The sequence below is a fragment of the Apteryx mantelli genome, chromosome 7 (genome assembly GCF_036417845.1).
Source record: "Apteryx mantelli isolate bAptMan1 chromosome 7, bAptMan1.hap1, whole genome shotgun sequence".
Lineage (NCBI taxonomy): Eukaryota > Metazoa > Chordata > Aves > Apterygiformes > Apterygidae > Apteryx > Apteryx mantelli.
This window is the reverse complement of record NC_089984.1, coordinates 43,278,304-43,285,659: the sequence shown is the minus strand read 5'-3', so window position 1 is coordinate 43,285,659 and position 7,356 is coordinate 43,278,304. Positions and strand designations below refer to the sequence as shown.

At 44.6% G+C, this 7,356-nt stretch overlaps 1 long non-coding RNA gene across 1 annotated transcript in view; it reads left to right on the top strand.

The window, feature by feature from the left end:
* The first annotated feature begins 4,417 nt into the window (after positions 1 to 4,417).
* LOC136992429 (uncharacterized) overlaps positions 4,418 to 7,356 on the top strand; it is a 4,079-nt gene continuing 1,140 nt past the window's right edge. The window contains exon 1 of the long non-coding RNA XR_010884671.1: positions 4,418 to 4,453. This is a non-coding gene — a long non-coding RNA (uncharacterized lncRNA). The remainder of the gene's footprint in view (positions 4,454 to 7,356) is intronic.

Below are 7,356 nucleotides of genomic sequence, written 5' to 3'. Positions count from 1 at the left end.
AGGCCATATTTAATAAAGTTTTATTCTTCCATTATGCGCTTTTCACACTCGGAAATGGAGATCTGCAGAGAACGTAGAAAGGTGCCGTTGAAAACGGCGCACGCTGGCGCCCTCCCCACCGAGTCCCGTGCAGCAGCCCCGTGAGATCCAAGGGTGCTTTCGGGCTGGGCGCTTTCCGGGGGAGTTATCGACGTGGAAGGCAGAGTTTTGGCTAACCTCTTCCCTTTGCTGTGTCTCCAATCCTCGTAGCTCTAGAGAGCACTTAAAGTATTTCAAGGAACATTTCTTTCTGCTCCTCCGCAATACTTTTTAGCGCACGCACCTTGTTTTTTCTCCGGAGATGGAGTTGGTATGGAGTGAGAAGATTAGGCAAAATCATTGTTGCCTGCCCCAAACAGATCAGGCAGCGAGAACAAGGAGTTGGGTTTTAATTAACTGAAGTTGATGCTGTAATTTAGCTGAAAACTGTAAGCGCAAACAAAAGCATATTTTATTTGCAGCATTCATAATATATCAGAGTATATTTATAACATAGTATTAAAAATAAAGTGCAATGGATTATGCATTTTTCCAGCATAGTATTTGAATTAACTTTAGAACGATTCTCGCAGAATCAAATTTGTAACACAGGCCCCAATTTCAGCGGTGTACTCTCTGCATACGTTAGTGTTTATTATAGCACACGCACAAAAGGCAAACGTTAAGCTGATCAGTTCTTTCTCTCCCGCTTTTTTCTCTTTTATTGCTCAGCAGGGTGGAAGCTGACAGATTAAAACAACATAATAAGGGAACCGGATTACCAAAAATAACAAGTTCTGCTTTTAAAGGAGACAGCAACAAGACACCATCCACTGAAAACTTTATTTCTGTCTGGAAATATTGTACCTACTATACTTATAAGTGCCATATTATTAACAGAACTGAAAGCAGTGGAATTTCTTTCTGTTTTTTTTCCCCCCCCATTTATTTATTTTAGCTGTCACTGTGGAAGCAACTCACCCGTGTGCAGATGGTAAATATAAGCCCCATGCACCTAATCCCTTGCAAGTCTTTTACTGTAGGTGGGATCGGTAGAAACGCCCCATTACCGACGTAACCTGGGGTCCCCCCTTTGACAAACTGGCTCCTGTTGCTTTCACATGTGCCAAGACCCAACTGGATGTGCTGATTTTTCCCAGGCCTAAGTAGCTGCTTCAGCTTTGTTTGTTTGCTTTGGAATTTATTTTTAAATTATGGTGCATCTCAGCTATTCGGACTGGGCTAGCTAAAATAAAAAATAAAAAAAATGTTGTTTTGCCCTTGTTTAAAGTTCTGGAGACTATTTTTCTCCAGTAGTGGCTGTGATGGTTGGCTTGCATTTGCATTGGGAAAGCTAACTTGCACAAGAGCGTCCCGCAGGCTGCCCAAGAAAAAAACAAGCATATTTTTGTTAGAAGCTTTTGCTTCCATTTGTGGATTTTGCAGTTTGAGTTGTAGAGAGCTGTTATCCCCCCTCCCCCTCCTTTTTTTTTTTTTGGTCATGGACAGCTACATAATTTAGGGAGTAGCTTTGTTTTGTCCTAGGACGGTGGCCTCCTGAACCTACTGAGATGCTGAGACAAGTAAACACCCTTTGAAAGTTTATACAACTGAAGAGAGGGTTGTTTCTTTTAACATTTTTATCCTCAAGACTTCTAATAAAGCGAACTCTAGATGGCTTTTTAATAGCTTTCATAATATTTGGAGACCCCTTTGTAGCTATTCCAGTGTTTAAGATGTGGTTAACAGAAGAGAGGAAGATCATTGGAAAAGTTTCCAGCTACGGTGGAAATTGTTACTTGAACTTTTCAAGAGGTCGTCTCCATTCCCCGGCCCCCGTGGAAAGCCCGGGCAAGCTTCCTCACACTGTTTCTGTAGGAAGCGTCGTGGTAAAGATCAAGCAGCATGCGCCGGTGCCTTGCTAAAAACGCCTCGGGCTGGAATATTGTCCTTGTACGCAGGTTCACTAAAACGTTGCCTGGAACGTTCCTTCTTGCCTTATTTCTCGTTCAGATACCGGGAAAGCAATTCTGTGCTTTCCCTTGCTGTGTTTTAAAAACGTAATGTGGTTGGCTGTGTTGTATTATACCACTTCTTGGCCATGCTGCTTGGTGGGGTTTTGCGTGGGCAGTGCAAGGTGCTAAAATAGTTGTGCACCCAAGTCCTTACAGGGAGACAAATCTCAGGTGAGATATGGACTGGGCTGATGTCAAAGACAAACTCCCGGTGACTTCACTGGATCCAGGGTTCCCCCTAGTATTTGGGAAGAGATGCTGCCTCCAGCTAAGGAGACGTTGGCTGGACTCATCAGCTTCTTGTACAAGCAAAACCTTCAGATGGAAGCCAATTTACCAGAAAGTCTGCAAATATCTGGCTGATCTAACTCTCTGCTTATCCATAAGCACCTGCAGAGCACCTTGCATTAGGCTGCATTCGTTGCTGCTGGTTTAATGAAGTTACACCAGTGCATCGAAGAGTTGCAAAAGAATCCAACCTAATGTGTGTGTGTGCCTGTAGATAGAATTAAAAAAAACAACAACAACTCTTATTTATGTGATGCATACAAAGTTAATGTTTTGGCTTTCTTCCGGGACAATCTGTAAATGAAAAAATAGAGCTGGGGATTAAAAAGAGTGTGCGAGTAATGTGTAAACCATGAAATTCAATTAGTTCCTCTTAGGAAGCCAAATTTTGGTGAATACTGTAGAGAAAAGGTAGGGATAAAATGCCTAAGCCAGAGCTGTACTTAATAATCTTCAGTAATTAGTTATAAATGGCTGGTTAAACTTGGAAACACATCACTTTTTTGCCTACTTTTTGAGGAAAATGAAGGATAGGGTTAAATAATTACTTAGAAGACTTCCCATCTCAAGTTTTCCATCAAGAAGATTTTCTGAGGCTTTGGCATTTGTGGCCATGTGACATCCGTCCATCTGCAAGTGGATATTTAAAAAATGGGGGAAAAAGAGGGTGGCTGTGCTAGCTCAGAGAGTGGTGCAGCCTCCTGAGGTGGCTTCTGGGCTGGAGAACATCCTGCGGGGAGGCAGGGAGCAGCCCGGCATCAGCAGGAGGATGGACTAGATTTGCTTCCAAGGTCACGGATAGCAGCTGGTGCAGGAAATCAGGATCATTGTCCCTGTTATTGATGTGTTGCTTTTTTTCCCCCCCATATCCTCTCCTTTTTGCTGTATCCAGTAACTGCTTAAAATTTGAATTGTATAGTGGCTCTTTAGAATTGGAAGGGTAAAAGGTAAATGGTGTTACAGTATGTGATAGATTAATAGGCAAATGTTCCTGTTATTGTTTCTGGGAGCTGCACATCCACCTCTCTATTCTAGTTTCTGAAAGTGCTCCCTGAAGTCAAAAGCGCTGGTGAAAATACCAATGTCCAAAAACAGAGCGGCACCTCCTGCTCCACAATTCATCTTACAATCAAAGGTCCTTTGCTGTCAGTACAGGAACTGGAGCAACAAATACAGACCACATGCAATTCTTTTTCTTGCTTCCTCCCCCCAGCCCACTCCAGAATACACGAAAATCCCACTCTATTCCATATTTTGAACAATAAACACTTTTGACCTATAAACTCTTTTTTTTGTAAGAAACGTGTTTTCCTGGCTGCATATTCCTAACCTCCCTTTTATATACACTTTTTTCTGAATCCTCCTTGCTTCTGAGAGATTGGTCAAAACCTGAAACATTTCCAATTCAAGCCTTTTGCAAGGGGAGTGGGTCAAACCTGAGTTCCTTGATCCATTGTTACTGAGTTTCTGGGTCAGGTTCCAGAAAGACCCCTTCTTCCTCTTTCGTTTCAGATGGAAAACATTCACGAATTGATTTTCTGCTGGGAAACCTGCACAAGATGCTTGGGATTTTGTGAGAAACACAGCTCTCGTACTTTACAAAATGGTGGAGCTCCCTCTTTTGGGGCCCCAGCCTCTGAAAGCACGGTGGTGCTTGAGCATCAGGTGGTGATAAACATCAGGTTCAGTCTCATTCTGAATTTGTTATTAACTCCATTTTGTTTGTTTTATTCCTCACAGTTTATCTTTGCAGCCACCATTATTTTCGCAGTATCGCAGTGGGACCTGGGTGCACTCAGGGTGACAGCAAGGAGACGTGGTGATGGGAGCAACCGTGGGACACCAGGAGTTACGCGGTTCCTTGCCTGCAGCCTGGAAAAGGCTGTAAGATACCTGCTTTTACAGAGAACTGGAGCTATCACAGAAACTGTTTGGCGTCCTTGGTGCCTGGTCATCAGGGATCTAACCTGTGCTGGGATCGACTGTGCAGGCAAGTGTGAGCAAAGCAGTATATGCAACATTTGTCCCTTTCCTCCTGTTTTTTCACCAGCTCCTCTTTGGCCAAACCGAGATGGCTCCAGCTTGTGAACGGGAAGAGTGAAAATCACGTTATAAGATGACTGCAGAAGCAGGTGAGGCTTTCTCCGGGATGGTGGCTTCGCTCTGTAGCCTTGGACGTGGCACTTAACCTTGCCGCCTCAGATTCTCCGTCAAGAAGGGGATAATAACACTTGCTTATCTGCTCCAGAGCGGGCTTTGAGGATTAATTAGTTAATATTTGTACAGTGCTTTGAACATAAGTGCTGGGTATTATCATTCTTACTTCCCTGCGTCCTGCCTTCGCTCTGCTCTGTCGTGCCCTTCCACTGCCTCGCTGCATGCTTCTTGGGTGGCTTGTAGGCTTGCAGCATCTCCAGGCATGGCACGGGACAGCGCGGGCTCCCCGTTTCCTCCCATTCATGCGGAGAGTCCGGAAGTGGAGCCTGGTGTTTGCAGTGGGTTCGTTTTGCCGAGGCACTGGGAATGGTATTGCAGATCCTCTTTCCTCCTCTTCCTCCTCAGCGTGTTGCAAGGGCAAGAGCCAGGCCAGGTGGCCTTTGGGAAGAGGGGTGGCATGGTGGGCCCATCCCTTTGGCTCTCTTGTCGTTCTGTTCACCTTTTCTTAAAAAGAAGGAAAGGGAAAAAAAAGGGAAAGGTGTGGGGGGAGGGTAAGGGAGAAAGAAGAACCCAAAGCCTGTGTGCCTCTGCCTCCTTGAAATGTGCTTCTGGGAAAGAAGTCTCACCTAGCTCCGTCATGAGGACACTGAGTGGGGCTGGGGGCCGACACAGGAAATGTTTTGGTGTACAACCACTTAAACTCGTATGATTAATGTGCTTTGACTGTGTTCACATCCTGCACATCCTGCACATCCACCCAGGTGTGTCCACGTGGACATCTGCGCTCCAGTCTTCATTCTTCTTCTCGGAAGCGGTTCGTGCCCTTGGGGCAGCTGGCGAGCCTTGGTCGGCGGGACAAGAACAGGAGCTTCCCTGGCTACCTGGTGGTTTTCTCCATTCCTTCGCCCTGGCTTTGCCCCCATCCCGGACCTCTCTGCTCCATTTTCATGCCATTTCTTGCTCACGTGTGAAACTGGGGCAGTGACCATTCCTGTCCGCAAGGCTGGCGTGAGATATGTTGTCACAAAAATACCGCATGACGCTGCTAACAACCAGCAGCAGATCCCGGCTGGAAGTCCACAGCAAAGCCAAAGTTCTTCATTTTAAAATATCTACTTGGTCGCAGAGAAGTGTGTAACAATGTTGTTGGCTGAACTTTACTCTGAATGAGAAAAATCTTGAAGATATTTTCATGATAGCAGGATACGGTGATAAATTGCAGGGGCAGTGGTCAAAAATGTGGAAGGCTTGGGTGAATGCTTTATCTCTCTTCCCCTCTGTTCATTTATCTGTATGGGCTGTGATGGGTTGGGCAGGAACTGTCATTGCGTGTTCACATATTCAGTGCCTAGGAGTTCCAATTCTTCCTTTTCGCGGTGTTACGGTAAGTAGAAAATAGTCTGTATCCTCTTTAATGTGCTGTTCCGTTGGCCTAATGGGCACCTGATGGTACAGATAGATTTCATTCCAGATTTGGATCTGCTGACATAAACCTTAATGCTTTTATTGTGTGCCACTTTGGGAAATCCTGATTAACAGCAACAAAGAGATAATTATGCAAGATGAAGACAATGTAGTTGTTTTAAAAATAATCTATATCATACAATTAATGCTACTTTGTCCTATATCAAAGTCAGACTACCTGCATTAATCACACATCCTCATAGTTTCTAAACATTAATAGCAAGAAATAAAAAGAAGAGCTCCTAATTCCAAGGAGAGTCAGAATAACTGGGGGTTGGGTTTCTTCTGAGAACGCGAGAGAGGTAAGTAATGCACGTTTTCAACCATAGTTATCACAAAATGTAGAACATACGACTCTTTGTTAAGAAAAGTGGCTGAAGCTGGTTCAGAAACCTTAATTAGCAATTAATTCCATTTTGTCCTCCTACATGAAAGCTGTCTGCTCAAGGTGTTTTTTGAAAGCAGTAGGGTTTTTGCAGACTGTCTCTGACTCTATGAAGGGCTGGCCCAAAGCAGCCAACCTGAGTGCCTGATTTGGAGTCCAGACGCGTTGCCGAGCTGTGCTGAGATAACTGCTCCTCTCTCTTAAATTTAGAGGAGACGTGGAAATTGCATGATGTGGAGCGGCGTGACGCTAGGTTTGGAGGAGGATAAATTCTCCCATAAGCTGTGGCAGGAGAACCTAGAGGAGGAGCAGCAGGAATGGTTGGATGGATATATATATATATATATATATATATATAGCCTATTTTGGGAACTTATCGTTGGAGACAAAAAGGGACCGGGGCCATGGGCCTGGGTGCTCGCAGAGCGCGGCAGCGGTGCCCCAGCCCCAAAAACAAAATATCAAGGCCTTTTTCACAGTTTTGGCCCATCTCTAGCGGCAAAAACATCTTTATGTAAAAAATACAGTCACAAATTTTCTCCTTGTTGACAAAGCTGGCTTAATCTTGCTTTTGCAGTCCACATTTTCCAAAGGCTCTTTCATTTATACGTTTTTCCCCCAGTACTCTTCCACAGTAGGGCTGTTTTGTGTCGGTGGTGGTTTCCGAGCTCAGGGAATACCGGGAAGGTTTGGGTGTGCTCGTTACATTACCTTCTGTGGGATGGATAGGGATATACCATATGTGCGCCTGCAATTAGACATTTTGATTTCCAAAGTATTTAGTTACCATTTGCTGAACCATTGAGTAATTACCACAGCAAAATTGCACAATCTGTCAGTACGTCAGCTAAGTGTGCTTCTGGACAGCTTTATGTGCACCTTCACCAGCTCCGAGGGTTTTCCGCCCTGCGTTTGGTTAAACTTCAGCCCTTTCGGATGGGAAATCTCTAATAGCAAAGGAAATTTCAAATAGCAGTGAAAATACCTAGTAGTGTGTACCTGCCCCGTGGAGGATACGTCGCCTCAGAG